This window comes from Amblyomma maculatum, chromosome 10, assembly GCF_055883805.1.
Source record: "Amblyomma maculatum isolate TAMU_Amacu chromosome 10, ASM5588380v1, whole genome shotgun sequence".
Lineage (NCBI taxonomy): Eukaryota > Metazoa > Arthropoda > Arachnida > Ixodida > Ixodidae > Amblyomma > Amblyomma maculatum.
In genome coordinates this window covers 117,973,982-117,982,990 of record NC_139353.1, presented here as the reverse complement: position 1 = coordinate 117,982,990, position 9,009 = coordinate 117,973,982, and the positions used below count along the sequence as shown (strand labels likewise).

General features: G+C 51.6%; 1 pseudogene; it reads left to right on the top strand.

Moving 5' to 3' along the window:
• The first annotated feature begins 1,622 nt into the window (after positions 1-1,622).
• LOC146177317 (uncharacterized) lies at positions 1,623-8,792 on the top strand (annotated as a pseudogene).
• The last annotated feature ends 217 nt before the right edge of the window (positions 8,793-9,009 follow it).

Sequence of the window (9,009 nt, the reverse complement as noted above, 5' to 3'; positions counted from 1 at the left end):
TTTCGTTCGGCGATCCGCGACCAACAACGACGTGAAGCTTGAATTAGGGCCACCAAAAGTCAAGATGTGAATGGCCGAATTTACCAACCGCCTGCATACTCTAAACTGTGAGAAAAACACTTCGTTACCGGTATGTATTCATCTAAAGGAAATGTGCATGATGAAAAGTATCTACTGGAGTTTTGACCAAGTGTGTAACCCACCAGTAATAGCCTGGGCGTTTGAATTGTGATGCACCGCCGTTCACGAGCCGAGTGGTTGAGCTGGTCATGAGGCTCGCGAACGGCAGTGTATTACAACAACCCCCGTATTATTTTCTTGTTAGTCAGGTGGCAGTCACGATACAACATGCTAAATATATCGGCCTAGCGTACACAGCCGCCTGTGACATCTGAGCTACAAAATACATCACCATCAAGGCCCGGCACAACTAAAGCAAACACGCACCTAAGAAATCCCCATTGCAGCTATCACTGGTGCTTTACAGGCTGGGTTCAAACTCCAGTAGGTACTTTCATGATGCATATTTCCTTTAAATGCATACATGCCTGTAGTATCTGTTTTTTTACCGCTCGGAGCATATTACGCACTTGACACTCGTGCACGACGCACACGACTTTTTTCTTTACAGGCTCACCTTCGTACTAGCCAAAGCATTCGGATTTTGTTCCTTCGGTGTACACAATCAGATGCACTTCGTAGGAAGCTTGATAATTGTCGTTTGCAACGGCAACCACCCGACACAAATGAGTCTCCTGGAGAGTTCATGCTCGTCCACTCGCAGGGTGGATCGCTCTGGACTTAGAAGAGCATTAGTTCCTGACCGAGATGCTCATCCCATATGTAGGAGATGAGCATGTGTCCCCAAGTCATCGATTCCGCAGAAATCGCGGCGGAAGCAGAAAGGTTGTAGTTACTTTCACAACCGAATGACCATTCTCTGTGCACCGAGAACCTGCTCACTACTGCGACCACATCCGTTCTGAGGGCAGAAACAGGCTACAGCGCAGAATCACCCATTGCCAGAAAAATACCGCGCGTTTCTTGCAGGTGTGCATTCCGGCCAGGACAATGCCCTTTTCAAGGGGTGTGTATAAGTGCCTCTCTGCCAAGCTTCGTAGACGAACTCCTATAATTTTTAGATGACGCGATGAGGAAGCGATGCCCATTGCACCATGACGGCGCCGCGGTGACCACATTGTGCTCGGTAACTCAAGACACTCCGCGCATATGCGCCGCTCAAGTCACAGGATCAACAGTATCAACAAAACCCTGGCTGCTTTGCCCTTTGAGATCCTCCCTCTCTCTCTCTCTCTGCCTGCGCGCTCTTCTGTCTGTCGTGAAACTGCACGCTGAGAGCGTTTCATTCTGTCACTTCGAAAACGGCCCGCGCTACACGCTCTTACAATTCGAAGACAGTATATGCGTGCGTTATGAGTGGATTGTAAACATACTGAAACATTCCCCTATACTGTGTGAACATGATATATTGCAATCACTGTCACTCTCCATACCTGGAGGCCAAGTGCTTCTTTGCAGCAGCCATGTTCAGGTTTCGCCCGCACATGTACGCGCAGGACGTCCTCCTCCAGCTACACAGAGACGTAATACAACCCACAGCTATGCAACGTAATGACAAGGCCATCCTCGCCCTTGATCTGAAGGGGGCTTTTGACGATGTTCAACACAGTAGCATCCTGGCCAACTTGAGCTCAACCAATTGCGGAGCTAGGGCCTACGCGTATGTAAAAGATTTCCTCTCTAAACGCCAGGCCTTTCTTCAGATTGAGTACAAGGAGTATGGCCCTTACGTCATGGGAACACGGGGAACCCCTCAGGGAGCGGTACTATCACAACGTCTGTTCATCATAGCTATGATGCGCCTCCCAAGCCAACAGGGAACGGGTAGAATGAATTCAACATGCATTATATGCAGATGTCATTACTATCTGGACCACCGACGGGAGCCTTGGGGAAATGGAGGAGCGCCTTCAGCGGACCGCTTCCATAGTCGATGCGTATGCTATCGACTGTGGGCTCCAATGTGATCCAGCCAAATCAGAGCTTCTGCATGTTAGAACGAACCCAAAGGACAACACAGCAATACACATCTCTTTGTAGGCAGGTCCTATTAGAGAGGTGGAGGAGCTCCGGATTCTGGGCCTGTTCATACACCACAGGCTCAGACCGGACTCCACAATTGCAAAACTCAAGAAGGCAGGCGAACAGATAGGGCGCACGATTCACGGCGTCTCCAACAAGCGGGGCGGTCTGCTGGGCAGGGACGCGCTTCGGCTCGTCCATGATTTCGTGACTAGCCGGATCCTCTACGCCCTGTCATACCTTCGCATTACTAAGCAACACGATGAGCGAATAGACGCCATCATCCGCAAGGCAACTAAGCGAGCCCTGGATCTCCCGGTGGCTGCCTCTAATGCAAAACTGTGAGGTTCTTTTCTTTAAATCTTCTCGCCACCTTGTTCTGCGGCTTATTCAGTGACAGCAATCTAAATAGATGACCAGACCGACCAATGTAACGGCGAATAATTTTATGTATACACCTGGACGGGACGAGAGTAGGACAAGCAAGTAGGACGAAGACTAAACACTAAATTGTCTACAGTCACCAGTTCGTTGAGTGGAGAAGCCGGTGCAGACGCTCCGGGTGGTCAGAGTTTTGCAGGGTCGGTGCAGTAAGGCCTCGGTAAGCCCAGAGGAAGGCTAGGCCACGGACGGGGCCCAGTAGAGGCAAGAAGCCTCGGGTTGCCTTTCCACGGCCGATGCGTCAGGCCTCCCCGACATGCCTGGGCCCAGCACGGTGCCGAACGCTCGTGCCAGTGAAGAGCTGGCGCTGTGGCACTCCCGGACTCGACCACCGTTCCGAGCTTCGTGGACAACAGGAGAACAGGACCGGATACGGCCGGCAGGCCCCGGGTCTGGATACCCGGGTCAGGCCTGGCAGAAGACGCACCGCTCCGAGCTCCTTGGACAGCCGATCGGCTCCGCTGCTTGCCTGTTCTCTCCTGCTCGTGCCTCGCGCTCCTCGAGCCAACCTTCACGTTTTCCTCTTCTTCTTTCTCCAAACATGGTTTTCTTTCTTCGTATTTTATCAAATTATCACATGTTCTTCACAAATATGCCCCCCCTTTGAGAGGTTTTTTTTTGGGGGGGGAAAAAACTTGGGGCCATGACATTGATGCACTCTTTCGGAAGACCGCACATCACAACACTGCTGCTCCCATCACTGCACACCCCACAGAGTGGCCACACCATCGCTATTGTCTGCTGAGAGTCTGAGTCACTCGCGCAAACAAAATAAAAAAAAAACATTCGTACTAATAAAAGTAACATTAACACTCAACACTTGTCAGAAGAAATCAACTAGAAACATACTATGAACAGCACGACGACACCTCCAGAAGCTTTGTATGAAATGTGCTGTAAGACGATATATCTCCAACAGCGTTGGAAGACAGCACAGAGATTAACATTGTCTCCCGTATCATTCTCGATTCACCAGTTCACTATTCTGTATCGAGTCTCGGTCCCCCAGTCCACTCTAGGACCAAAGTTCTTCACTGAACGTTGACAACAAAGTTTTCGACTCGACGTTATAAAGAACTACGAAGGATGAAGCTTGTAGGCCATTCACTGGCTGGCGCTCTTCGTAGATTTTTGTGTTAATGGACATGCGTCCTAATGGAGCGTTCCTCAGGTTTCCTTTCGGGACAGTCCTCTGACATGCCTCGCACGACCTCACAAACCGCTTAATGTCAGCTTGCACCCCTGGCCAGAAAAAGTCATCAAGCACTCTTGCGGTAGTTTTTCTGACACCCTGGTGACTGACAAGTGCACTCCCATGTGCCTGCACGAGGACCTGACGGCGCAAAACCTTCGGAACGACCGCTTGTTCAATTGGTTTTCCTGGACAAAGTTGATAGGTTCGGTACAAAATGCCGTCAACTAGATGGAAGGTGTAGGCCGTCTGCCCTTTCCGTGATAGGTTTTCCTAAGCTTGCGACGACACACGTCTAAGCTGGCGTCCTCTTCTTGTTGCGAAAAACAGACCGAGATAAGTGGAGTACGGTTTGAGTGGCATCCAAACCAGTCCCTGAAACTTTCGCCGCCAGAATCTGGAAAGAAGCACTGGACCCATCATCACTGGCAGGTATGCTTCTCTGGCCCGTCAAGACTGTTGGAGCGTCGGCGAATGGGGCGCTTGCTACCGGAACGTTGCCGATAATTACGTCATATAATGGCGTCGGCAGGCACCTAGCAATAGCTTTGCCTGTGAAGCATGGCGACTTGATAATAACCTCCGCCTGAGGCGCTTCGATGTCAGAACCATCTGCTAAACGTAAAGATGCTCGTTCACCGCTTTATGCAGCCTCGGGCACCAGAGCCTGACGCACCACGATGCTATTAGAACGAGTGTCGCGCAGCACCAACACTACTCGTCCGAACACTTCTCCATGATCCACTGGCATGTTGTTAATAATCTGAAATGGACTAAGAGCCGAATCGTCCCTTCGAACATCTAGGTATGTTCTTCCCAGCTGACGACCAGGGCGGGAATCTCGAGGGGACGTGCAGCAAGCAGACGTCTCCCGGTCGTTTGAATTTCCGTATGGACACAACTGGGTTTTATGCCCAGATTTGCGACATAATGTGCAATATGGGGCTGCGTCCTGCGGTTTCGCAAAATTCTGCTCAGCTCTATCTTTAAAAACCGCGAGGTTATTCTGTCGCTGAGCCTCAAGAAAGTGAATCTCTTCCACCGTTTTACAATCACGTTCTCGCAAGAAGAGAACTAAACGATTGTGACAGCTGTTTAAAACCTGCTCAGCCACTATCATGTCCCGAACCACTTCAAACATGCGACCTTGTCCTCGCATCTCAACCCAGCGGTTAAAAAAACTTAACAGCCTTGTGGTGTACTGGGAAGCTGTCTCACCATCTTGCGGCTTGCTTCCACGAAACTTCTCTCTGTAGCCCTCAGCCGTGAACCGGAACCTCCGAAGTACCCAGGTAGCACAGAATGTGGGGCCCAGTAGGTCCGATGTAGGCAAGTGGGGCTGGGGCAACCATAATAAAACCTGCATCGGTCTCCGATGGGGCAAAAGTGGGCAAGCCCCATTTGGGCTTGCCCCTTCTCCTCCTGCATGGGTCCCATAGCGGCGTTTCTTGGGCTAATGCAGAGCACATTCCTGCATCCAGACCACAAGGGTCCCTTGCCGGATATTTGAGGGCAATCCAAGCTAAATGTGGGCTTTTTATGGGAAAGCCCTCATAGATCCAAAATGAGGCCGCCCCCATTAAATCTTTGTGGGACCAACATCGGCCGTAGTGGGGCAAGAAAACGGACATACCCGCATGCTGCCCCAATCGGCCCCTTGTAGGTTGCTTGAGGGCAGGTGAAATATGAATAAGGGCTCAATTGGGCAAGCCTTCGTGAATCCCAAATGAGGCTGCCTTAGCTAAACCGCTTTAGGTCCCCCATAGATTGTAACGGGGCTGGAAGGAAGGCGTGCCCGCATGGTACCAAAATCGGTCCTTTGTGGGGACTTTGAAGGCCCGTACAACAGCAGGTGGGCTCTAGGTTCAAAAACAACGTCCAGCCCAATTGGGGCTGCCCACATAAAACTGCTTTATATCCCACATGGGCCGTAATGGGGCTGGAAGGCGGGAGGGCCCGCATGATACCAAAATTGGTCCCTTGTGGGGAACTTGAAGGCACACGCAACAGCAAGTGTGCTTTAGTTTCAAAATCAACACCCAGCCCAATCTGGGCTGCCCACACAAAACCGCTGTAGGTCCCACATCGGCCGTAATGTGGCTAGAAGGCATGCGTGCAATTGCTTAATCATTGCTTCCAACCTTTATTTGCATTAGATGTTGCCCTAAATTACTATTATAGATAATTTGTGTCACAGTTGTTGCCATGTTTAGTCGATTAGAAATTTACATGGCTTTAGTTCTCGCGCTCATCAAAATTGCGCTACAAATACTAAAACAAACTAATTGCTAACTGTTGCCTCTTATGTGGTTGCTTTGGACAGCCTGCAACTCCTAGCACAATATTGCTGTTCAGAACACACATCTCCATAGCCTGAACAAGATGTACATGAAGTCATTTCGGCTAGATGAATGTTATGAATTATTGTAAAATTTATGATTGTGGCTGTTTAGAAAGTGCAGACATGTATAAAACAATTACTTAATTATGTGCATAAATATTGATTGGGAAAACTTGCACTAGGGCTTTCCATCAATTTCCTGCGTCGGACCCCTATGAGAATAATGTGGGCACGCGCAAGAGCGGCAAGCGCTATAGAACCCGCATTGGTCTTATGTCATTTTCTGAGGGGCTAACTGAAATTAAAAAAAAAAATGTTCCTCCAAAGCGACTGCCCAAATCGGTCCAAAGTAGGACCATCGCGGGGAGTTGGCGGGATGTGCCGTTTTAACAATGCCGGAAAAATGTGGGCAGCCCCTCAAGGGCTGCCTGCATCGGCCCCTAGTGGGGCCCATTGGGGCTTTGTCGACAGCCCGCTTCGGGCCTACGTCGGCCCCTCTCGCAGCACCCACATTGAGCCCACTGGGGCTGTCCTGCATTGCCTACATCGGGCCCACCGGGGCCCGCCCTTCATAGCCCACTTCGTGCTACCTGGGTAACGCAAGTTTCGCTACATCGTTATTGACTGAGTCCTCAGGAGAGAGTCGTCCAAAGACTCTGAGAGCTTCTTCGCCGAGGCACAGACTCAAAGCCGTGGCCCACTTCTCTTTCTGCCACCCCTGGCCAATGGCGACATGTTCAAAATGCTTCAAATACGCGTCCAAATCGCCCCTTTCGACGTTAAACAGTGGAATCGATGCATGAGGACTAATTAGGAAAGACGGAGCTGGTACGGTACCGTGCTCAGCGCTTCCAAAACTAGGGGCGTTTTCTCCCAATTCCGCAAGTCGTATTCGTAGCTGCAAATTCTGGTTTTCCTTGCTCCAAGCGCTGCTTCGCTCTTTCATGTTCTGCAGCTTTCGCTTCGCGTTCTGCAGCTTTGTCTTCCCTTGACTTTTGCAATTCTTTCTCCACCCACTCGCGCAACTCGACTCCCTGCAAACCTATACGTTCCCTTCCGCGAGCAACTCTGGTGCACTCATTTTTCTCCAATCTCTAGCCGCGGGAAAATGCTGCTTGTCCGGCCTGGTCGTGCCGTGGACGCCAAAATTGTGAGGTTCTTTTCTTTAAATCTTCTGGCCACCTTGTTCTGTGGCTTATTCAGAGACAGCAATCTAAATAGATGACGAGACCGACCAATCTGACGACGAATAATTTTATGTATACACCTGGACGGGATGAGAGTAGGACAAGCAAGTAGGACGAAGACTAAACACTAAATTGTCTACAGTCACCAGTTCGTTGGGTAGAGAAGCCGGTGCAGACGCTCCGGGTGGTCAGAGTTTTGCAGGGTCGGTGCAGTAAGGCCTCGGTAAGCCCAGAGGAAGGCTAGGCCACCGGACGGGGCCCTAGTAGAGGCAAGAGGCCTCGGGTTGCCTTTCCACGGCCGATGCGTCAGGCCTGCCCGACGTGCCTGGGCCCAGCACGGCGCCGAACACTCGTGCCGGTGAAGAGCTGGCGCTGTGGCACTCCCGGACCCGACCACCGTTCCGAGCTTCGTGGACAACAGGAGAACAGGACCGGATACGGCCGGCAGGCCCCGGGTCTGGATACCCGGGTCAGGCCTGGCAGAAGACGCACCGCTCCGAGCTCCTTGGACAGCCGATCGGCTCCGCTGCTCGCCTGTTCTCTCCTGCTCGTGCCTCGCGCTCCTCGAGCCAACATCCACGTTTTCCTCCTCTTCTTTCTCCAAACGTGGTTTTCTTTCTTCTTTTATCAAATTATCACATGTTCTTCACAAAAACTCAATGCGTTGGGGGGGCTCAACTCCTACCAGGAGCTGCAGGAGGCCCATACGCGGCTCATGCAGACGGCACCCGGGCGCCGCCTGCTTAGCCGCTTACGTATCCAACATTATTGCACTCCAGAGGAGTCGGGACGTATTCTCGATCTGTGTCGCGATATCCTCTGGGTACCTCCGCTACCCCGTAACATGGACGCCGACACGCACGAAAGCAGACGACAAGCGCGGGCTCGGGCGCTTGAGGGGCGGTACGGCTCCAGACCCGGTGTATATTATGTAGACATAGCAGGACCGTCGCCAACGAGATTTTACACGGCCGCTGTTGTTCACCGGGAAATGAACGTTGATGGACCCTCCTTCCGAGCACAAAATTAGCGCGAGCCGAGGAAGTAGCGATAGCGCTTGCTGCCGCGGATCCGAATTCAAGGATGATCATAACGGACTCCCGAAAAGCGTGTGTTCATTACTTAGAAGGGGAGATATCACCCTTAGCGAGTCGAATTCTGAGGCGGACTGCCACAGCTCAAAGTTCAAACAAAATAATTTGGGCTTCTGGCCACCAGGGCTTACTAGGTAACGAAACTGCTGACGCGGCTGCCCGAGCGCTTACTCACCGAGATCCTCATCAAAGCTCTTCTGACTCGGAGACACACCAGCCGCTTCTGCGGTTCAAAGAAATCATAAAGTATTATAGCGGCAACCACCGCCTTTTCCCGGCTCCTGCAAAGGGGCCGAGTAAGGCGGAGGAACGAATATTAAGGCGCCTGCAAACAGGCCCTCTACTCTGTCTTGCAATCTTAAAGCATTATGATCCTAACATGGATAGGCGATGCCCGCACTGTGGAGAGACTTGATGTCTTCCACATGGTGTGACCATGTGCTCGAAATCCTCACCTCTCCCCTACCCCTTCCCGGGAGGCATGGGAGACTGCCCTTCTCAACTGCTGCACACTGGAGTCTCAACGGGCTCTGGTGAAACGGGCGCGAGACGGGGCCTCGTCATGCGGTGTCCCGGACTAGGGACGCCGACCATGTAGCGGGGCCGCTCTGTGGCTCCCAAACTTCAATTGACCAATAAGCGTTTCCACCA